Source organism: Rhinolophus ferrumequinum, chromosome 12 (genome assembly GCF_004115265.2).
Source record: "Rhinolophus ferrumequinum isolate MPI-CBG mRhiFer1 chromosome 12, mRhiFer1_v1.p, whole genome shotgun sequence".
Classification (NCBI taxonomy): Eukaryota; Metazoa; Chordata; class Mammalia; order Chiroptera; family Rhinolophidae; genus Rhinolophus; species Rhinolophus ferrumequinum.
In genome coordinates, this window is record NC_046295.1 from 112371 (window position 1) to 136130 (window position 23760).

At 40.2% G+C, this 23760-nt stretch overlaps 1 protein-coding gene across 3 annotated transcripts in view; it reads left to right on the forward strand.

Moving 5' to 3' along the window:
• MFSD14B (major facilitator superfamily domain containing 14B) overlaps positions 1 to 23760 on the forward strand; it is an 88714-nt gene that overhangs the window by 37461 nt on the left and 27493 nt on the right. The window lies entirely within an intron of this gene.

The window sequence follows — 23760 nt, forward strand, 5'->3', positions numbered from 1 at the left end:
CCTAGGAGTGGAATTACTGGATCATAACGTAGTTCCATTTTCAGAATTTTGAGATACCTCCATACTGTTTTCCATAGCGGCTGCACCAGTCTGCAATCCCACCAACAGTGCACAAGCGTTCCCTTTTCTCCACATCCGCGCCAGCACTTGTTGTTTTGTTGATGATAGCCATTCTGACTGGGGTGAGGTGGTATCTCATTGTGGTTTTTATTTGCATTTCTCTGATGGTTAGTGAGGTTGAGCATTTCTTCATATGTCTGTTTGCCATCTGTATGTCCTTTTCAGAAAAATGTCTCTTCAAGTCCTCTGCCCATTTTTTAATTGGATCGTTTGTTTTTTTGGAGTTGGGTTGAGTAAGTTTTCCATAGATTTGTGATATTAATCCCTTATCAGATATATCATTGGCAAATATCTTTTCCCATTCAGTAGGATCCCTTCTTGTTTTATTGATGGTTTCCTTTGCTGTGAAAAAACTTTTTAGTTTGATATAATCCCACATGTTTATTTTTTCTCTTAGTTCCCTCGAGCGAGGGTGTATATCAGTAAAAATCTTACTCCGGGTAATGTCTGAGAAGTTTCTTCCTATATTTTCTTCTAGGTATTTTATGGTTTCAGACCTTACATTTAAGTCTTTAAGCCATTTTGAATTTATTTTTGTATATGGTGTAAGGAGGTGGTCCAACTTCATTTTTTTGCATGTGTCTGTCCAGGTTTCCCAGCACCATTTATTGAATAGACTGTCATTACTCCATCGTACATTCTTGCTTCCATTGTCGTAGATTAAATGGCCATATAGGCGTGGATTTATTTCTGGACTCTCTATTCTGTTCCATTGATCTATGTGTCTGTTTTTATGCCAGTACCATGCTGTTTTGATTACTGTAGCCTTGTAGTATAATTTGAAGTCAGGTATTGTTATACCTCCCACTTTGTTCTTATTTCTCAAGATTGCCTTTGCTATTCGGGGTCTTTTATGGTCCCATATAAATTTTAGGATTATATGTTCTATTTCTGTGAAAAACGACGTTGGCAGTTTGATAGGAATTGCATTGAATATGTATATTGCCTTAGGCAGTATAGACATTTTAACTATATTAATTCTTCCTATCCATGAACATGATATGTGTTTCCATCTATTTATATCTTCCTTCATTCCTTTCATCAGTGTCTTATAATTTTCTGAGTATAGATCTTTTACTTCTTTGGTTAAATTTATTCCCAGGTATTTTATAGTCTTTGGAGCGATTGTAAATGGGATTTTTTTTTAATTTCTCCTTCTGATGTTTTATTATTGGTATATACAAATGCAACTGATTTCTAAATATTAATTTTGTATCCTGCCACTTTACTAAATTCATCTATCAGCTCTAATAGCTTCTTGATGGAGTCTTTAGGGTTCTCTATATATAGTATCATATCATCTGCATACAATGATAACTTTACTTCCTCCTTACCAATCTGGATGCCTTTTATTTCTTTTTCTTGTCTGATTGCTGTGGCAAGAACTTCCAGAACTATGTTGAATAGAAGCGGAGATAGTGGGCATCCTTGCCTTGTTCCTGATCTTAGGGGGAATGGTTTTAGCTTTTCCCCATTGAGTATGATGTTAGCTGTGGGGTTGTCATATATGGCCTTTATTATGTTGAGATATGATCCCTCTATTCCCACTTTCTTAAGGGTTTTTATCATAAATGGCTGTTGGATTTTATCAAATGCTTTTTCTGCATCTATTGATATGATCATGTGATTTTTATTTTTCATTTTGTTAATGTGGTGTATCACATTAATAGATTTGCGGATGTTGAACCACCCCTGCATACCAGGGATGAATCCCACTTGATCGTGGTGAATGATCTTTTTAATGTATTGCTGAATTCTGTTTGCTAATATTTTGTTGAGGATTTTTGCATCTATGTTCATTAAAGATATCGGCCTGTAGTTTTCTTTTTTTGTGGTGTCTTTGTCTGATTTTGGGATCAGGGTGATAGTGGCTTCGTAAAAAGTGTTTGGGAGTCTTCCCTCCTTCTGGATTTTTTGGAAGAGCTTGAGGAGAATTGGTGATAATTCTTTTTTGAACGCTTTGTAAAATTCACCTGTAAAGCCATCTGGTCCAGGGCTTTTGTTTGTTGGGAGACTGTTGATTACTGATTCAATTTCCGTGGTGGTAATCAGTCTATTCAGGTTTTCTGTTTCTTCTTGAGTTAGCCTTGGAAGGTTGTACGCCTCTAGAAAATTGTCAATTTCTTCCAAATTGTCAAAGTTGTTGGCATATAGTTGCTCATAGTAACTTCTTAAAACTCTTTGTATTTCTGCAGTGTCCGTTGTCACTTCTCCTCTTTCGTTTCTGATTTTATTAATTTGGGTCCTCTCTCTCTTTTTTTTAATGAGTCTGGCTAAAGGTTTGTCGATTTTGTTTATCTTCTCTAAGAACCAACTCTTGGATTCATTGATCTTTTGTATTGTTTTTCTGGTTTCTATTTCATTTATTTCTGCTCTGATCTTTATTATCTCCTTCCTTGTGTTCCCTTTGGGCTTATTTTGCTGTTCTTTTTCCAAATCCCTTATATGTGAAGATAAACTGTTGATTAGTGATGTTTCTTGTTTCTTTAGGTAGGCCTGCAAAGCTATGAATTTCCCTCTCAGGACTGCTTTCGCGGCATCCCATAGATTTTGGGTCGTCGTGTTTTCATTTTCATTTATCTCGAGATATCTTTTGATTTCTTCCTTGATCTCCTGCTTGACCCATTCATTATTTAGTATTAAGTTATTCAGCCTCCATGAATTGGTGTGTCTTCCAGTTTTTTTCCTGTAGTTCATTTCTAATTTCATAGCATTGTGATCAGAGAAGACAATTGGTATGATTTCAATTTTCTTAAATTTATCAAGACTTGTTTTGTGGCCTAACATATGATCTATCTTGGAAAATGTTCCATGTGCGCTTGAGAAGAAGGTGTATTTTGCAGCATTGGGGTGAAATGTTCTGAAAATATCGATTAAATCCAAGTGGTCCAATGTATCATTTAAGGCTGTTGTTTCCATATTGATTTTCTGTCTGGAAGACCTGTCCCTTGTGGTCAGAGGTGTGTTGAAGTCCCCGACTATAATAGTGTTACTGTTGATCTCTGCCTTTATGTCAGTCAGTACCTGTTTTATATATTTAGGTGCTCCTATGTTGGGTGCATAGATGTTTACTAGGGTTATGTCCTCTTGTCGGATCGATCCCTTTATTATTATATAGTGCCCATCTTTATCTTTTAGTATGTTCTTCATTTTAAAGTCTATTTTGTCAGAAATAAGTATTGCAACTCCAGCTTTTTTCTCGTTTCCATTTGCATGAAATATCTTACTCCAACCCTTCACTTTCAGCCTGTGTGTGTCTTTTGTTCTGAGGTGAGTCTCTTGTATACAGCATATACAAGGGTCTTGCTGTCTTATCCAGTCAGCCACCCTATGTCTTTTGATTGGAGCATTTAATCCATTTACATTTAAAGTGATTATTGATAGGTACATAGATATTGCCATTTTTAAATTTGTAGTTAGGTTGTTTTGATCTTTCTTCTATTTACAGAAGTCCTTTTAGTATTTCTTGCAATGCTGGCTTGGTGGTAATAAATTCCTTTAGCTTATTTTTTTCTGGAAAGCTCTTTATCTCTCCATCAACTTTAAATGATAGCCTTGCTGGATAAAGCAATCTAGGTTGTAGGCCTTTGTTTTCCATCACTTTAAGTATCTCCTGCCACTCCCTCCTGGCCTTCAATGTTTCTGTAGAAAAATCATTTGATAGTCTTATGGGAGTTCCCTTGTATGTCTTTCTCTTGCTGCTTTTAGGATTCTCTCTTTGTCTTTAAGCTTTGCCATTTTAACTATAATGTGTCTTGGTGTGGACCTGTTTGGGTTAATCCTGGTTGGAACTCTCTGCACTTCCTGGACTTGTATGTTGGTTTCCTTCATCAGGTTGGGGAAGTTTTCAGACATTATTACTTCAAATATGTTCTCAATCCCTTGCTTGCCCTCTTCACCTTCTGGTATTCCTATGATGCGCATGTTGTTGCGCTTGATGTTATCCCAGAGGTCTCTTAGGCCATCTTCATTGTTTTTTATTCTTTTTTCTTTTTGTTGTTCCGTTTGGGTGATCTCTGCTACCTTGTCTTCTAAGTCGCTGATTCGATCCTCTGCTTCATCTAGCCTGCTGGTAATTCCTTCAAGTGAGTTTTTAATTTCGGTAATTGTGTTCTTTAGTTCCAACTGGTTTTTCGTTATGATTTCTACATCCTTATTTATGTTTTCTCTAAGCTCGTTTGTTATGATTTCTACATCCTTCTTTATGTCTTCTCTAAGCTCCTTAAACATTCTTATCACCAGTGTTCTGAACTCTGTCTCTGAGAGGTTGGTTACGTCTGCTTCATTTGGTTCCAGTTGTGGAAGCTTCTTCTGTTCTTTTATTTGGGACGTGTATCTTTGTTTCCCCATTCTGGCTGACTGTGTTTATTTTGATATATTAGGTAGATCCCCTAGAGTTCTTAGTTCTTGCTAGGTTATCTTATGTAGTATGTGTCCTTTATATTTAACTCGCACCACGTCGTCCTCCTCTGCGTGTGCTCCAAAGGTGAGTCTTGTGTTGTGTACACTGTCCCGTTCAAGAAGATCTTTAATTGCTTCCCGCTAATGAGCAGGTGGGGTCAACTCCTGGGCTGACCTGCCGTGAGACTTGGCTCTGCCCCCCGCAGGGCACTCTGCTGCGTGAGGGTTGACCACCCCAATGTGATTTGGCCTCTATGGGCTCCAGAGCCTGCCGAGAACCCACTCTAGGTGTGTGACCTGCAGGTCAAACCCGGCTGCACTCCGATTTGGTCTGGAGTTGGCCCCCGGATATGCCGAGTCCCGTGCCACCCAAGCTGGGCCCCGGCAGGGAAGTCCCAGAACAAGGCAAATCACCAAGCACAGCAGCAACGACAACAGCAAAGAGCAAAAAAAAAAAAAAAAAAAAAAAACAGCCGATAATCCCCGCTCGACACAGGCAAAGATATCAAAGATACAAGACAAAGCAAAACAAAACCAAGCAAAGGAAAACAAAGCAAAACAAAAAGCAGCGACCGTCTCGGCCTGAGCCCACCAAGCAATGACCAGGTTGTCCTCTGCTGTACCAAAGAGCCCCCTGCTTATTGCGCAGGCAGAGCCGGTCACCTGGTGCTCAGAGAGACTTTGGGACTGCAGACTTAAAAGCGTGGGCCTGAGGGGTCTGGATGATAGTCTCCACAAAGTCAGTGCAGCTTCTGCCCTTGTCCGCACGTATGCACACTGAGAGGAGCACCACCAGTCCTTTGTCCAGAGCTCCAGAGTCCTAGGGCTCTCCTTCAGTGTGTGTGTATGGGTGCGGGCGGGAGATTTCTGATCTGCTGACCGTGCCTCACAAGCTGGGCCCCGGCAGGGCAGTTTCAGAACAAAGCAAATCACCAAGCACAACAGCAACAACAACAACAAAGAAAAATATCAAATACGTTCACATGCAAAACCTTACCTGATAACCCCACTCGACAGAGGCAAAGATATCAAAGATATAAAGACAAAGCAAAACAAGACAAAACAAAGCAATACAAAAAGCAGCGACAGTCTCGGCCTAAGCCCACCAAGCAATGTCCAGGTTGTTCTCTGCTGTACCAAGGAGCCCCCTGCTTATTGCGCAGGCAGAGCCGGTCACCTATTGCCCAGAGAGACTTTGGGACTGCAGACTTAAAAGCGTGGGCCTGAGGGGTCTGGGTGATAGTTTTTACAATGTCGGTGCAGTTTCTGCCCTTGCCTGCACAAATGCACACTGAGAGTGGCACCACCAGATACGTGACCAAAACTCTTGAGTCTTAAGGCACCTCTTCAGTGTGTGTGTGTGAGTGCGGGCGGGAGATTTCTGATCTGCTGAAAGCCCAGAGCTGCGCCTGCCTCACTGCTGATCTCCGGGTGTGTCTCGGCAGCTGCACCCACCCCACCCTAGGCAAGCCAGGAAGGGTGGGGGCTGGAGATGGAGGGGTCTTCACTCTCCCAGCCCAGCCGTGCGTCGCCCTCTTCCCGCAGGCCAGAAAAGGTGGTGGCTGGGGGTGGAGGCGTCTCTTCTCTCCTAGCGCAGCCAAAATCACGCACACTACCCAGTCTGCCTGGGTCAGGGCTGCCCGTCAGGCATCCCAAAGCCTGAGCCTCAGATACCAGTCCTCGGTTCAGGAGCGGGTTTAAGTCTCTGGAAGGGCGGAGTAAGATTGGAAGAGCGGGGCGGGGGGGAGGGGCCCAGGTATGGAGACTGCGCGCCGCCTTCCCGGCGGGAGAAATCAGCCGTGGGAGCAGGGAAAGAGCCCACCCCCGGTCTCTGCGCTCTCCGCTCCCGTGCGTGCCTGGCACAGCGGGGCTCCACCGCGGTTTCCAGTCCCAGTCTCTGGAAGGGCGGGGTAGGATTGGAAGAGCAGGGCGGGGGGGGGGGGCCAGGTATGGAGACTGCGCCCCCCATCCGCCGCAGGGCGCGCCGCCTTCCCGGCGGGAGAAATCAGCCGTGGGACGCAGGGAAAGAGCCTACCCCCGGTCTCTGCGCTCTCCGCTCCGCCTGGGATCCCGTGCGTGCCCGGCTCAGTGGTTTTCGGTTTTCGCCCCCCCCCATGCACTCTTGATGAGAGGATATAAATTGGTGTAGCTTTTCCAAAAGGCAGTATTTTAAGACCCTAAAAATATTCACATATTTTAACAAAGTAATTCCATTTCTAGATAATTGTTCTAATCAAACAAAGTTATTCAGAGATTTGGGTAAAAGGCTATTTGTAATAGTAAACATGGAAATAATTAAAATACCTTAAAATTGAAAGAACAAATATGTTGTGATATAGCCATATGATGTAATACAGGCATATAAAGAACAAATTTTTGAAGAACACCATATAATGTGTGCAACAAAAAGGATATAAAACTATACGAGTTATAGTATGGTTTTAGTTTTGTTTGGTCCCAAATCCATGTGTATAAGTAGGGAGGAAAGGATTAACAAGGAATCACCTGAAGTTTGGAAGTGTGTGGATTTATGGATGATTTTCAGTTTTCTTTCTATATCTTTTGTTCATCTTCGTAGACTTTCTACAGTTAAGTTTTACTTTATGAGTTTATTATGATGCATGGAAGAGAAGATTTAGATTTGGCGTGAACATCAAGAAAGGATATAAATAAAAATAGTTCTGTGAATTATTCAGTTTTAGTTTTGGGTGTTTTGTTTTATGTTTTTCAGTAGCTTCATTAAAATATAATTTGCATACTATGCAAGTCCCCCATTTATGCAACCATCAGTACACAATCAACTTTAGAACATTTCATCACCCCCAGAAGAAATCCTGTACCCCTTACCATGTTTCCCCGAAAATAAGACCTAGCCGGACAATCAGCTGTAATGCATCTTTTGGAGCAAAAATTAATATAAGACCCAGTATTGTATCATGTTATATTGTATATTATTATACCCGGTCTTATATTAAAATAGGATCGGATCTTACATTAATTTTTGCTCCAAAAGACACATTAGAGCTGATGGTCCAGCTAGGTCTTATTTTCGGGGAAACATGGTAGCAGTCACTCTTCATTTCCCCCTGACCTCTTCAGCCTTAATTAAGCTCAGATCTACTTTCTTCTCTATAAATTTGCCTGTTCTGGACATTTTATATAAATGGAATCATACAATATAACAGTCTTTTGTAATGGGCTTCTTTCACTTAGTATAATACAATGTTTTCAAGATTCACCTGTGTTGTAGCACATATTAGTACTTCCTCCTTTTTATAGCGAAATACTGTTCCATTGTATGGCTAGACCACACTTTATCCATTCATCAGTTGATGGACATTTGGGTTGTTTTCCACTTTTTAGCTACTGTGAATAATGCTGCTGTGAACATTTGTGTACAGGTTTTCATATGGGCATGTTTTCACTTCGTCCTTGGTGTATACCTTTGAGAACAATTTCTGGGTCATATGGTAACTTGATTTATTTTATTTTATTATATTTTAAATAAACTCTTTCTTAACTCTGTTTCTGACAAGTAATATGTGTTCCTTATCAGCTGGACTTTTTTAAGCTGGGTGGCTCAAGCCTTGGACAACAATTTCTTTTATCTTTACATTCACCCCCTTGATGATAGTGTCAAACTTATCACTTTCAACTCTATAATAAATACCTTCTTAGACCTTTGCCCAGAACTCCAGACTTGTATATCCAGTTGCCTAATTGACATCTCTATCTCTATGACTGATAAGCATCTCAAAGTCAACGTCTCCAAAACTAAGCTCCTGATCTTCCCCTTTAGCCTGACCAACTCACAAGTCTTCCTCATTTCAGTTACTGGCCATGCCATTCTTGCTCAGACCAAATCCCTGGAGTCAGTCTTGACTCCTTTCTCTTTTGCATCCCATACGCAATCCATCACCAAATTATGTGGTTCAACCTTCAGAACTGATCTATAATCAAAACACTACCTGGTCCCTTTTCAGTAGTGGTCCTGATAAAATATAAGCCAGCTTGTGGCTTTCTTCTTAACCAACCTCACTTTCTCCCTTGGCAGCATCCCTTTTCTCTCCTCCATGCCCTGTTGACCTTGCTCCAGCCACACTGCCTCAGTCTGTGTTTGCCCGAGGGCTTCGCACGAACCGTTTTTCTACTTCAATTGCTTTTCCTGCTGTTGCCAGGCCCCACTCCCTAACCCTCAGCTCTTCATCCAGATGTCATTTTTTAGTGAAGCCTCACTGACTACTTACTGTTTTGAATAATGTGTCCTGTTCTCATCACTCCCAGTCCCCCTCCTCTGCTTTGTTTTTCTCCAAAGCTTTATCATCTCACCTCTGACATGCTCTATATTTTGCTTTATTTTTATCTTGTTACTGTGTGTCCTCCTCACCACTCCTCTTTAGACTGGAACTTTCTTGAAGGCATGGATTTTTATCTGCTTTGCTTACTACTATCCCCAGCACCTAGTACAGTTTTGGGCACTTGCTAGGCGCTCAGTAAATATTGTCAAATTTACATTTCTTTCCAGTCTTTTTCTGTGCATTTTTTTTTTCAGTTCTTTTTTTTTTTTAATTTATTTTTAATTTATTGGGGTGACAATTGTTAGTAGAATTACATAGATTTCAGTTGTGCAATTCTGTATCACATCATCCATAAATCACACTGTGTGTGCATTTTTATAAGTCAAGATCCAGCTTACATGGAGACTATAACTGTATCTTTTTTCTTATATCAGCAATCACTAATTATATCATAATAATTTCCCCCATTTCATTAAAAACTGTGTGAAATACAGGTAGCCCTCTCCTCACACATTCTACTATGCACAAATTTCAGTTACATGGATCAGTTAAATAACACCATTTCCTCCAACAACACAATTTAAATTTCCGTTACCATGGTATATCAAATCTGCATCACTACATAAAGTACAAACTGCTGCTTGCTCCTCAGTCCACAAAACACCACGTAAATAACAGATACATGTCGTGATTTCTGACCAGTCATGGCATTTCATCGTGTCGGTAACTGGTCACTGCGCGTGTCTTAGTTCACGCAAGGTTAGCAAAGCATGTAGTCTCCAGATAAACCTACATGACAGTTTACAAAAATCAAAAGAGGGAATTGGCCAACAAGGATGAAAGTGGAGTAAGAAATAAATAGTGATAGTGCTGGAAGTGAGATTCACATAGAACCGCAGTGGAAGTATAGAAGAAATAGCTGATTGGGGCATGTTGGAGAGACTAGGTGTTCAGCCAAAAGAAATTAGTGAAGATAAACTTATCAGCATAACTGAGGAAAATGGGATGCAGAGGATGTCATAGAGGAAGTGATGATGTTATAGAGAAGTGATGCTAGCAAAAAGCTTCACATTACAGGAACTTTCAGAGATATTTCATGACATTGAAAGGGATAAAACATTGAAAGCTGATTCAGTCTTAGAAAGGTGTATGACAATTTGTCAATACATAGAAGGTACTCACTGCACATCATACGTTATGACTTAGGAAAAAGGCAAGCACTGTTCAGACAACTCTTGATAAGTTTTTTTTACAAAGAAATAGAATACTTTAATTCTTAATGTTTTAAATTACAGTGTACTAAATAAATATTAGTTTTACCTTTTTTCATTTCACTAAACATTTATAACTGACAGTAACAGTTTCCAGTGTTCTAACAAAAATTTCTAAAGTTCATAGAACAAATCAGTATTTCTCATTGATTAAAATCACTTTACTCGATTTTAGCTGTAGTTATCTTTACAGTCCTGTACTACTATGCAAAGCAAGAACTGCCTGTGTTTTTGAAATGGTTATATACTATTTCATTGTATGAATATACCAAATTTATTTATCCATTTCCCTATATAAATTATTTCTAATTTCAAACTATTGAAGAGAATTATGTAATAATTTTTTAAAAAATAAATCTTTGTGGGTTTTGTTTTTTATTGTTTTCTAAAGATGGAGTTGTAAAGATATAACTAGTGAGTAAAAAGGTTTGGGCATTTTTAAAGGTCTTGCATATATAATACCACATTATCTCCTAAAGCAATTGTGCCATTTCACACTCTCACCAGCAGTGTGTGTGTCTGTGTCACCGTGCTCTCACACAAGTATTACTTCTCAGATCTTCACCAGTCTGGTAGTTTGAAAATGATGTCTCACTATTAATTTTATAATATTAATATATATTAATATTTCTTTGATTACAAGTAAGGTTGGGTATTTTTACATATATTTGCTGGCTACTTCAGGTTTTTTGTTTATTTTTTTTAATAAAGATTGTTTGAGTATTTCTAAAGAATGTACTTTATTTTATAATAATCTCCTCATATTTTAATGATTATTAATTTAGTACCAGTTTATCTTAACAATTATAAAGAAAAAAACCCTTAGACTTCATCCCACTTCTCAGATTCCCAAAGTCTTACCTTTCCATCACTTTTCTACAGCAAGCAATTTTTACTTTTGTGGAATTGAAACATGGCAGACATTGTTACATGAATATCAATAAGAAGTTGTATCTGTCAGGGTTTTCCAGGAATTGGCTCACATGATTGTAGGGTCAGCAAGTCTGAAATACGTAGGGCAGGCCTGCAGACTGGCTGGAAATCTCAGATTTTGCTTTTAAAACCATCATCTGATTGGACGAGGCTCCCATACTATTGAGGTTGATACTACCTTTAAAGCCAACTGTTGCAGTTGTTAATCACATCCACAAAACACTTTCACAGTAACACCCACACTAGAGTTTGATTAAGTAACTAGGTACTATAGCCTAACCAAACTGACACATAAAACTAACCATCAAAGAAGTTTGGCTCCACTTTGTCAGAAGTATTGAGATACTATGGTTTGATTGACCACTGGTTAATATTTATTACAAAATTAAGTATCTCCATCAGTGTCCCAAACTAACTAAAACTAAGTGGGCTGGATGTCCAGGGTTGATTTATGCCTGGAGTGACCAGTATAAAGAGGGTGCTCTAAAATAGGCAGTCTTAATATTGTCTAGTTTTGACATCACAGTGAGGCTTTGGAAAAAGGGAGAAAGTAGAAGACCCAGTGAGCCAGCTCAGGACTTGGCCACAGGGATTCATATGCAGATGTGGTGCTTCATAGGCTAGATTTGACCATCAAGTCTGACCAAGGAGAGGACCACATGGATTCTCTGCCAGGACTTTCTTCCAGGGACATTTAATATGTCAAGAGTTTCTGTAGTCTATAGTCTGAGGAGTTGCTGTTGAACTGCCCATCCTGCTATTTAAATGAATTAAATCATCAAGCAGTGTTTAGCTTAGTAGCTGCCTTAGCATCAGCATACACAGAAATTGTTGGTTGATGTTTTTAAGAATTAAAAACAAAACAAAAAAAAACCAAGATACCTTTAAAGTCCCCTCATGGTTACTCTTTGGGATTACCAAGTACAAAAATGCTTTCTCTCTCTCTCTCTCTCTCTCTCTCTCTCTCTCTCTCTCTCTCTCTCTCTCTTTCTCTCTCTCTCACACACACACACACACACACACACACACACACACGGCGGGGGAGAGAGAGAGGATAATTCTTGCTTTCCTTGCTTTCTTAATTTGGACAGAAAGATAAAGACTGTCCTTTTTATTATCTGTAAATAAAATTGTTAAAACAACCTACTTGAGAGAAGTTAGTTCTAAGTTTTAAGTACATCTTCTCAGGTGCTAGAGCTATCTCACACCGGAGCTGAATTCTGCCTCTATTGCTTATGAACCCAGGGCCATAGGGTAGTTAGTTACTCTAACAGTACCTCCCTCAAAGGGTAAGATATTCATGTGAAAGCATAAACAATTGACATATATGAATGCCAGCTGTTGTTATTACTTTAAAATTCATGTTGAGTGGCACTGCTACTTCTAAGTATAAGAAAAAGTATTTATATATTTATAAGATTTTCTATTAAAATATAGCTAACATACAATATTATATTAGTTTCAGGTATACACAATAGTTGGGCAACATTTATATACCTAAGAAGTGATCACCGTGATAAGTCCAGCAACCATCTGACACTGTATCATGCTATCACAATACTATTGACTATATTCCCTATGCTGTATAGTACCTCCCCATGACTTACTTGTTTTATACCTGGAAATTTGAACCTCTTATTCCCCTTCACCTTTTCCCCTCCTTTTTTAATTTTTCAATTACAATTGACATTTGATATTATTTTATATTAATATCAGGTGTACAGCATAGTGGTTAGACATTTATGTAATTTAAGAAGTGATCCCCCTGACTAGTCTAGTACCCACCTGGCACTATACATAGTTATTACCTATATCATTGCCTATATTACCTGTGCTTTACATCCCTATGACTATTTTGTAACTACCAATTTGTGTTTCTTAATCCCTTCACCTTGCCCCCAACCCCTCCCATCTATCACCCCAACAAATGTAGTACCCATCTGACACCACACACAGGGATAGTTATGACAATATTGACTACAGTATATTCCTTTTGCTATCCCCTACATCCCCATGACTACTTTGTAACAACCAATTTGAACTTCTTAATCCCTTCTCCCCGTTTACCTATTCCCAATCTCCCTCCTGTCTGGCAACTATCAAAATGTTCTCTGTATCTATGAGTTTGTTTCTGTTTTGGTTGTTTGTTTTGTTGAATGTAGACTCCACATACAAGTGAAATCACATTGCACCTTTCTATGTTTGACATACTCCACTCACCGCAATACCCTCCAGGTCCGTCCATGCAGATGGCAAGAACCAATTTCTTTCCCTGGCCGAGCAGTATTCCATTGTATATATGTACCATCTCCTCTTTATCCATTCATCCATCGACGGACACCCAGGCTGCCTCCATATCCTGCTCATTGTAAACAATGCTGCAATGAACATATGGACGCACACGTCCCCTTGAAGCAGCGTTTTGGGTTTCTTCAGATAAATATCAAGAAGTGGGATTACTGGGTCCTTCTTTGTTTCTTGTTATAGCCTTTGTTTTAAAGTCTGTTCTGTCTGGTATAAGTATTGCTACTCCAGCTTTTTTTTGTTTGTTTCCATTTTCATTAAATACCTTTTTCCATCCCTTTACTTTCAGTCTGTGTGTCTTTTGATCTGAAGTGAGTCTCTGGTAGGCAGCATATGTAAGGGTTTTGTTTTCTTATCCATTCAATCAGCCTATCTTTTGATTGGAGCATTTAATCCCTTTATGTTTAAAGTAATTGTTGGTAGATATGTAGTTATTGCTGTTTATTATTCATATTTTTTATTTATTCTTTGTCTTAAAGAAGTCCCTCTAAGATTCCTTGTAATACAGGTTTGGTGGTGAGGAACTCCTTTGGCTTTTTCTTGTCTAGGAAGCTCTTTATCTGTCCCTCTGTTTTAAATTATATCCTTGCCAGTTGTAGGTCCTTGCTTTTCATCGCTTTGAATATTTCCTGCCAATCCCTTCTTGCCTGCAAAGTTTCTGTTGATAAATCAGCTGACAGTCTTATGGGAGCTCCCTTGTAGGTAACTAACTGCTTTTCTCTTGCTGCTTTTAAGATTCTCTCTTTGACTTTAACGTTTGGCATTTTAATTGTGATGTGTCTTGGTGGGCTTCTTTGGATTCATCTATTTGGGACTCTCTATGCTTCCTGGGCTTGTATATCTATTTCCTTCACCAGGTTAGGGAAGTTTTCAGTCATTATTTCTTCAAATCGTTTTTCAGTTCCTTGCTCTCTCCTCCTCCTGCTACCCCTATGATGTGAATGTTGGTACGCTTGTGTTGTCCCAGAAGCCACTTAAAATTTAATTTTTTTAAAATTCTTTTTTCTTTTTACTGTTCTAATTAGGTGTTTTCTGCTACTTTGTCTTCTAATTGCTGATTCAATTCTCTGCTTCATCTAATCTCTTGATTCCCTCTAATATATTCTGCATTTCAGTTATTATATTCTTTATTTCTGACTGGTTCATTTTTATGTTTTCTACCTCAATTTTTATGTTTCCTATTTCTTTGTTGAAGTTCTCCCTGAGATCATTGAGCATCCTTATAACCAGTGTTTGGAACTCTGCATCTGGTAGATTTGGTTTAGTTCTTTTTCTGGAGCTTTTTTCTGTTTTTCTACTTGGGAAATGTTTCTTTGTGTCCCCCTTTTGGCTGCCTCCCTCTGTTTGTTTCTATGTAGGGCCGTTATGTCTCCTTGTCTTAGTAGAGTGCCCTTATGAAGAAGGTGTCCCATGGGACCCAGTGGTGCAGTCTTCCTGGTCACCAGTGCCAGGTGCTCCAGGTGTGTCCCTTGTGTGGATTCTGTGTACCCTCCTCTTATAGTTGAGCCTTGGTTGCTGTTTGCATGTCAACAGGAGGGAGTGACCCGCAGGCTCATTGGTTGTGAGGACTGGCTGTGACTGCAGTGGAGGAGCCGTGGTGCAGGGACTGACTCTATGGAGCAGGGTTCACTTTAATGGGGCTCTGGTGCCTTCCCAGTATGCCCTTTGGGTGCATCATCCTTGGAGGCGGCTGGTTGATGCTCCAGTTCAGTCTGAAGCTGTCCCCTGGGCCTGCTAACTCCAGGGCTTCCTGGGAGGGGACCCACTGCAGGCCAAGTTCAGCCACAGTCTGAACTTGTGCCCTGCCTGAGCCACCCGGCAGAAGCCACAAAGCTATCCAGAAATGGCCACCACCCGCACTGCTTGGAGGTGCCTTGAGAGGCCAAGCTGTGAAGCAGGGCCAGCTGTCACTATCACCGAGCTTAGGGCTGATTAGCCAGAGGTACAGGACATGCTGAAGCTGTGTGCTGCTTGTTTGGGTTCTGTGAACCTTTGAGAGATTTTAGAAAAGTCTTCAGCGTGAGCCAAGGCAAGCTGTTTATATAGAAAAGCTATCAGAAGCAGCTTGGTGTGCCCGAAAGTCGCGTGGGATGTGGTTTCAGGGAGTCACTAGGGCGGGGCAGACAAAAGATGATAGCCAGTTTGATGGAAACTGAGATATGGCATCTGCCTGTGTCTGCACGCAGGGAGAGGGAGGACTCAAAAGAAACAGGTTTTCGTCAGCTTCTTTATCCAAGAGAAAGCTGTCCCTCCAGCCCTCACCCTGCAGCCACACAACTCACTTCCCCCACATATGTCCCTGGCGCCTTTCGAGCTGCTGCTCCAGAACTGGAGCTCAGAGAGAGTCCATCAGCGAGTTAAGTCTATGCACGGGCCCTTTAAGAGGAGCACCTGGGACTCCAACCACAATCTCTGCTGGTTTTCACAACCAGAAGTTATGGGGACTTCTCTCCCCAGCACTGGAACCTTGGGCTGGGGAGGGGTTAGGACCCGTTGCTCCTCCTGGGGAGACCTCCGCAGACGAGATATCTTGCCAGTTTTTAAAGGTTACACGGTGGTGTGGGAGCAACCCATTCCATATGTCTACTCCTCCTACTAGGTGGCTTCTTCTGTATGTTTGTAGTTGTAGGGCTGCAGTTCAGCTAGACTTCATGTGCTTCTCAATAATGGTTGTCCCGTGGTTTAGTTGTAATTGATGTGGTCCTAAGAGGAGGTGAACACAGCATTTACCTACTCCACCATCTTGACTGGAAATCTGCCTGTTATATTTTAATTAAATAAATTTAATTGCTCTCTTATCTGCTTGTTTCTTTCACTGAATTTTGTTTACTTCTCTCCCAACTTCAAAAATAAAAATAAAAACACCCAGCCCTCTTGTCTATATTGTTCTTTCCTTTAAGTCTCTCTTAAAGGAAAGTCTCTCTTAAGTCTCTCTTTCACCCTCCTCTTGCTTCACAAACCTGGTTTCCCAGATTTTAGTTAAATTACTTTATGTGTCACATGTCACATTTGCCCTGTTGGACGGATTGATATGCACCCTGGAAAGGGAAGCTCCGTACTGTGCAGGGTCTCAGTGGGTTCTAGGTCAGGAAGGTGGCCCCTGTTTTAATATTGTTTTTCTGTGAAAAGATTTGTGTTTTTCAGTTATAGAAATAAAAACTACAGTTCCATTGTTGTGAGATTTTCTCTCTAATCTACCTTTAAGAAATGAGGAGATAAAAGTTATAAGTAAAATACTGTGTGAAAAATAAAAATGAATGAATCTAATTTGGGGGTAACGCATTGCAAGTTCCTCGTTGCTTATTAAGGAATACTGAAAATTTGTCATGTGACGGAATCAATACAGTGCTTTTGTGGTCATTCATACATGAGATAAGGGAGGAATTTGAGTTGCCCAACCACACATTCCTAAGCTGAGGTTGAAGGCAACCTTCTGTTTTCTTATTTCAGATTTCATACTGTAAACATGTGTCCTTTTTCTGTTGTATTTAGTGTCACATTTTTTGCACTTTTGTGCCTTTTGTTGCTGATTTCGCTATTTAAGGTGGACCCAAGTGTGGTGCTGAAGTGCTATCTAATACTTCTAAGTGCAAGAGGACTGTGGTGTACCTTACGGAGAAAATACTGTTACTGTAGATAAGCCTCATTTAGGCATGAGTCATAGTGCTGTTGGCTGAGAGTTGAATGTTAATAAATATTAAGCAAGATACCTTTAAACACAAACATATAAACCAAGGTTATGTATTAATTGGTTGATGAAAATACGTGACCAGAGTTTTGTGTGTTTCCAGGTGCAGTGAATTTGCTAATTTGGTGTTTGTGGTAACCTTATAGAGCATAACTACTGTGAATAATGCGAATTGACTGTATTTCTGATAAAGTATAGAGCTTTGATGTCAGTCTGGTTTTAATTCTTAAACATTTTGTTCTCATTTGTTAATTGTGCTCTGCATCTTTAGGATTGATGTACTTGCCCAATCAATCAAACTACAAATGTCCTTCTCAATCTACTGCTGTACTAAATATAACCCTGATAGGATCTAGGGCCAGATTGGGTAGTGAAGACTCTGAGACAGAAGAAAATCTTTGATTTTTCAGTTTTCCAAAGAGTATTTTAGCATCCTACTATAAATGTACATTTTTCCAGAGGGTATTTTCAGTATCTATTGTGGTCACTAAGAATTTGATTTAAATAATATTATTTAATGAATGGGTTAAATTACAATTAAATCCCTAATCTAGAAGACAATATTTTTTTCCGTAAAAAGTGCATTATTTTAAATATAATTTTAATGGTTGTCCTTCTCATAGTCTTTGTTTAAAAATGGCGTTTGGTACATTCCATATTTTAAAGCATTGTGTAAAATCTGATCAGAACTGTCCAAAACTTTTCCAGGGCTCTTTGTGTTTAAAAAATTTTCGTTGCTGCGTTTTTTTGTTTTGTTTTGTTTTGTTTTGTTTGGTGGTGGTAATTTCTACAGCCTTGTCCTCTTAAATTTCTTTAAAATTTTTTCTTGACCCATTCTGTACTACCCAGGTACTCAGGTATTTGATATTTTTAGAGAATTTTGAAGCAATATAAAAGATTTTGTTTTCTAAATTTCATGAAACTCATAATCACAGGTCCTGAATTTGAGCCCTGCTTCTGTAGTCATTTAGCTCTTTCTTAGTTAAAGGAAATAATTTAATTCTTGATCTGCTACTCTTTGTTTTCCCTTCTTCAGCCTCCCCCCCACACTCCGGTTCAAGCCGTTGTTTCTCAGTCTAGTCATGTAGGACACAGTTCCCTGGCCTATGCTGGTGTTCTGAGCCTTGCACTCCCCCCTGCTGAGGCAGTCGGTCGCCGGTTGGCCGCTCACAGCAGCTCATGGCAGCTCACGCTGGCTGCCAGCTACTCATGGCAGCACATGGTAGCCCGTGGCAGCACACAACAGCTTGCGCATGCGACAGCACACGCCAACCTCCGGTTGCTCATGGCAGCCCAGCTCCAGGTAGAGCTGTTGTTCACGGTCTTAGCTATGGAGGGCGCAGCTCAGTGGCTCATGTGGAAGTCGAACTGGCAACCTCGGTGTTAGGAGCACGGTGCTCCAACCACCTGAGCCACCAGCCTGATCTGTTATTATCTTGACATAAGAACTTACTGAATGTCATGGAAATCCACTGTGGCTTAGAAATTACAAGGATTAATATTTTATTTCAGAGGGGACAAAAAGCTTTTCTCTTCAGCCTGCATGCCCTCCGCTGAGTCTCTCACTCCCCTTACTTCACTTTACATGTCTACTGGCCATGGGCTCTGGGTTTGCTGGTGGCTGGTAAGGATTGGAACCCTATTTCATTTCTTCCCAGCTATGTAAACTACTGTGAGTTCATTTTCTCTTAAAAGTTCTATTCATTTCACCAAATGAAAGCCCTCATTTACCAGCCCTGTGATAGGCCCCAAGGGTACAGAGATGAAAAGAAACCATTCCTTTGACCTTAATCTCAGTTTCTAATCGAAAGGAGAAGATAGACAAATAACAAGTAATTGCAATGGAGTTATTACAATTACAATAGGAGTGACATACACCAGGTGTGGGGAAGTTTGTCTTGTGCTCCCCCTAAACTGGTGTGTTTAATTCTACATATCTAAGAGTATATAGAGGTGGAGATACTTCTCCCTAGAGTTGTGAAGAATGACTAGGGAAAAGGGGGAGGAGATTCAAGATGGCAGAGTAAATAAACACTGTGCTTGCCTCACCCCGTGAACTCTTCAAAATTACAACTAAATTGTGGAACAGTCGACCTGGAGAACCATCTGAAGTCTAGCTGAACAGAAGTTTTATGACTAAGAATATAAAGAAGCCACACCTGAGACTGGTAGGAGGAGTGGAGATGTGAAATGGGCTGGTCCCATACCCATGGTTGAAAATCAGGAGAGATAGCTTAACTACACAGGTTCCCCATGAAGGAGCAAGAGACTCCAGCCCCCAACACCAGGCTCCCCAGTCTGGTGTACAGGTGCCAGAAAGTGGAGCCCCAACAACTTCTGGCTGTGAGAAACCCAGGCAGTCTCTTAAAGGGCCAGTGCAGGCACTCACTCTGGGCTCTGGCAGAGGGATGGTAATGCTGGGGGCATTAGAGACATATGGGTAGAGACTGAGTTGTGTAACTTTGGGGTGAGGACTAGAGAGAGAGTTCCTATTTTCCCTGTGTAGGGTCCTTCTCCTGTGTAGCGAGCAGGCAGGCACCATGTTTCCTGTGTTGAGCTCTCTTCCACAGGCCAAATCTGAATCTGATTGGCTTGGTGAGCTCTGCTGCTCCCTGCTGCTGACTCACTGAGCAACTGAACTTTACAGGAGCTGGCAGGTGGCAGCAGGCCTCAGAGTGTCCTGGCTTTTTGTGGAGCTACCCCAGACCTGGTACTGGTGGGAGCTGTGCCGTGTTCACAGCATGGCCTCTCCTGTGCACCTCCAGGTATAGCACAGACAGTGACCAACCGTGGATTGTTTTGTAGCTCCTACCAGGGAGTCCCCAGCCAGTCACAGGCTGACCTGGCCTTGCACTGGAGACCCTATGAAGAGGCCCCAGAACCAACATACTTGGAGGTTGGCTTCAGATCACAGCAGAGCACCACCCAATTAGCCCCATAAGTGGCACACACAAAGGGTGGTCTCAACAGGAACCAGCCCACTGGGGCGAATCCTGCTTCACTGGGTAAGCCCCCCACACTGCAGCCCATAAGCTGTGGATGTGGACAAATCCCAAAGCCAGTCAGCCATGAGGGTACATACCACCCACTGACATGCCAACATCAATCACGTTTCAACTATATCAATCAGGAGGGCACACACAGCCCACACTAGGAACACTCCTGGAGCATCCAGCTCAGGTCACCAGAGAGACTGTGCCACTGGGCCCCATAGGATCCCTACTACTAAAGTCCACCTGGCAAGACTTGGAGATATAACAGCTCTGTCTAATACATAGAAACAAGCACAGACAGGCAGCCAAAATGAGGAAACAAAGAAATACATCCCAAGTGAAAGAACAGGAGAAAACTCCAGAAAAAGAACTAAACAAAATGGAGCCAAGCACCTACCAGACATGGAATTCAAAAAAGTTGTTATTAGGATGCTCAAGGAATTTAGTGAGAACTTCAACAAACAGATAACAAGCATAAAAAAAGGACACAGAAAACATAAAAAAGAACAAGTCAGAAGTGAAAAATATAAGTAAAATGAAGAATGCACTAGAAGGAATCACCAGCAGACTAGATGAAGCAGAGGATCGAATCAACAATTTAGAAGACAAGGTAGCAGAAAACACCCACTCGGAACAGAAAAAAGAAAACAATCCAAAAAAATGAGGATAATTTAAGAGACCTCTGGGACATCAAGCATAACAACATTTGCATTATAGGGGCACCAGAAGGAGAAGAGAGAAAGCAAGGGGTTGAGAATCTATTTGAAAAAATTACAACTGAAAACTTTCCTAACTTGATGAAGCAAATAGACATACAAACCCAGGAAGCACAGAGTCAAAACAAGATGAACCCAAAGAGGCCCACACCAAGATACATTATAATTAAAATGCCAAAGGTTAAAAACAAAGAGAGACTCCTAAAAGCAGCAAGAGACAAGCAGTTATTAATATTTACCTACAAAGGAGCTCCCATAAGACTGTCAGCTGATTTCTCAACAGAAACTTTGCAGGCCAGAGGGATTGACACGAAATAGTCAAAGTGATGAAAAGCAAAGACCTACAACCAAGGATACTCTACCCAGCAAAGCTATCATTTAAAATCGAAGGACAGATAATGAGCTTCCCAGACAAGAAAAAGCTAAAGGAGTTCATCACCACCAAACCAGTATTATAAGGAATGTTAGAGGGACTGCTTTAAGATGGAAAAAAATAAAAGATAAACATGAATAATAAAATGGCAATAACTACATATCTATCAGCAATTTCTTTCAATATAAGTGGATTAAATACTCCAATCAGAAACATAGGTGGCTGAATGGAAGGAGAACTGACTCTGGGTGGTGAACACACAATGTAATTTATAGATGATGTGATACAGAATTGTACACCTGAAATCTATGTAATTTTACTAACAATCGTCACCCCAATAAATTAAAAAAAAAGAAAAAGAAAAACATAGGTGGCTGAGTGGATAAGAAAACAACCCTTGCATATGCTGTCTACAAGAGACTCACTCCAGATTGAAAGACACACACAGACTGAAAGTAAAAGGATGGAAAAGTTATTTCATGAAAATGGAACTGAGAAAAAAACAAAACAAAACTGGGGTAGCAGTACTTATACCAGACAAAACAGACTTTAAAACAAAGGCTATAACACGAGAGAAAGAAGGACCCAGTAATCCCACTTCTTGGTATTTATCCAAAGAAACCCAAAACACTGCTTCGAAGGGACCTGTGCGTCCATATGTTCACTGCAGCATTGTTTACAATGGCCAAGATGTGGAGGCAGCCTGCGTGTCATCAGTGGGTGAATGGATAAAGACTAGGTGGTACGTATATACAATAGATAATTGCTTAGCCACAGAAGGGAATGGGTTCTTGCCATCTGTGGCGGCATGGATGGACCTGGAGGGTATTGTGCTGAGTGAAGTGTCTTAGACAGTAACAAACAGATGCAATGTGATTTTGCTTATATGTGGAATCTAAAGAACAAAACAAACAAACATAAACAGACTCATGCCATCTTTCCCTGAAAATAAGACCTAACCCAGAAAATAAGCTCTAGCATGATTTTTCAGGATGACATCCCCTGAACATAAGCCCTAATGTGTCTTTTGGAGCAAAACTTAATATAAGACCCGATCTTATTTTCAGGGAAACACGGTAGTTACAGAGAACATTTTGATGATTGCCAGATGAGACGGGGGTTGAGGAGGTGAGTGAAAAAGGTGAAGGGATTAAGAAGTACAATTTTGTAGTTACAAAATAGTCATAGGGATGTAAAGTAAAGCATAGGGAATATAGTCAATAATATGGTAATAATTATTATAATGCCAGGTGGGTACTAAACTAATCAAGGGGATCACTTCTTAAATTATATAAATGTTTAACCATATGCTTTTCACCTGAAATTAATATAAAATATTGAATGTCAACTGTAACTGAAAAATTTTGAAGTGGGGAAGGTAAAGGGGAATAAAAGGTTCAAATTTCCAGGTATAAAACAAATAAGTCATGAGGATGTAATGTACAACATAGGGAATATAGTCAATAATATTGTGATAGCGTGGTACATTGTCAGATGGTTGCTGGATTTATGGTGATCACTTCTTTAAATATGTATATAAATGTTGAATATTGTGTACACCTGAAACTAATATTACATTCTAACTATGTTTTTAATAAAAGTCTTTAAGAAAATAAAAATGATGACTAGTAGTTTACCAGGTTAAAGTGTGGGAAGTGAAGCAGGCATTGCATATAGCAAAGTATAGGGTGTGTGTTACGTGCCAGATTTTGTAGGGTCCTATTTATATGTTATGCTGAAGAATTTTTAAAACATGAAAATTTCAATACATAGAGGTAGAAAATAATGAATACCCATGTACTCATCACCCAGTTTCATTATTTATTATTTTCCCACTCTTGTTTCATGTATCCCAGTTTTCTCTCACCCATTTTTATCTGTAGTATTTAAAAGCAAAATTCAGACACTCATTATTTTACCCATAAGTACATGCTGAAAAATTTAAACTCTACACAATGGAGACCATTGTGGAGCAGGGTTTTAAACAAGGGTTCAAATTGCTCAGGTTTGCCACTCATCAAGGCTGCTGTTTGGGCAATGTGGAGGACATAATAGGGGGAAGTAGGACCAGTGTCGGGGCCAGTGAGGAGATGGCTTTATTTTAATCCAGGTAAGCAGTGCTGAAGTGTGTCACAGCAGGGGATGGATAGAGAGAAGTTATTAAGAGGGAATGGTCTGGAAAATAGTCTTGGGGAGTGGAGGGATGGAGAAAAAGTTTTGGAGGGCTTCTTAGCCGCAGTGGGAAGTGTGAGGGTGTGGTCAGGTTTACAGTAGTCCTGCCTTATCTGGGGTTTCTCTTTCCTCAGTTTCCGTTCTGTGGCCGAACACAATCTGAATATATTAAATGAAATATTTCAGAAGTAAACAATTCATAAGTTTTAAATTGCACAACATTCTGAGTATCGTGATGAAATCATGTGCTATCCCGCCTGGCACATGAATTATCCCTTTGTCAAGAATATCCACAATGTACATGCAGTACAATAAGATATTTTAACAAAAAGAGATCACATTCACATAGGTTTTATTACAGAATATTTTTGTAATAATTCTATTTTATTAGTTATTCTTATTAGTCTCTTACTGTGCCTGATTTATGAATTAAACTTTATCATGGTTATGTGTGTATAGTAGAAAACACGGTATATCCAGGGTTCAGTATT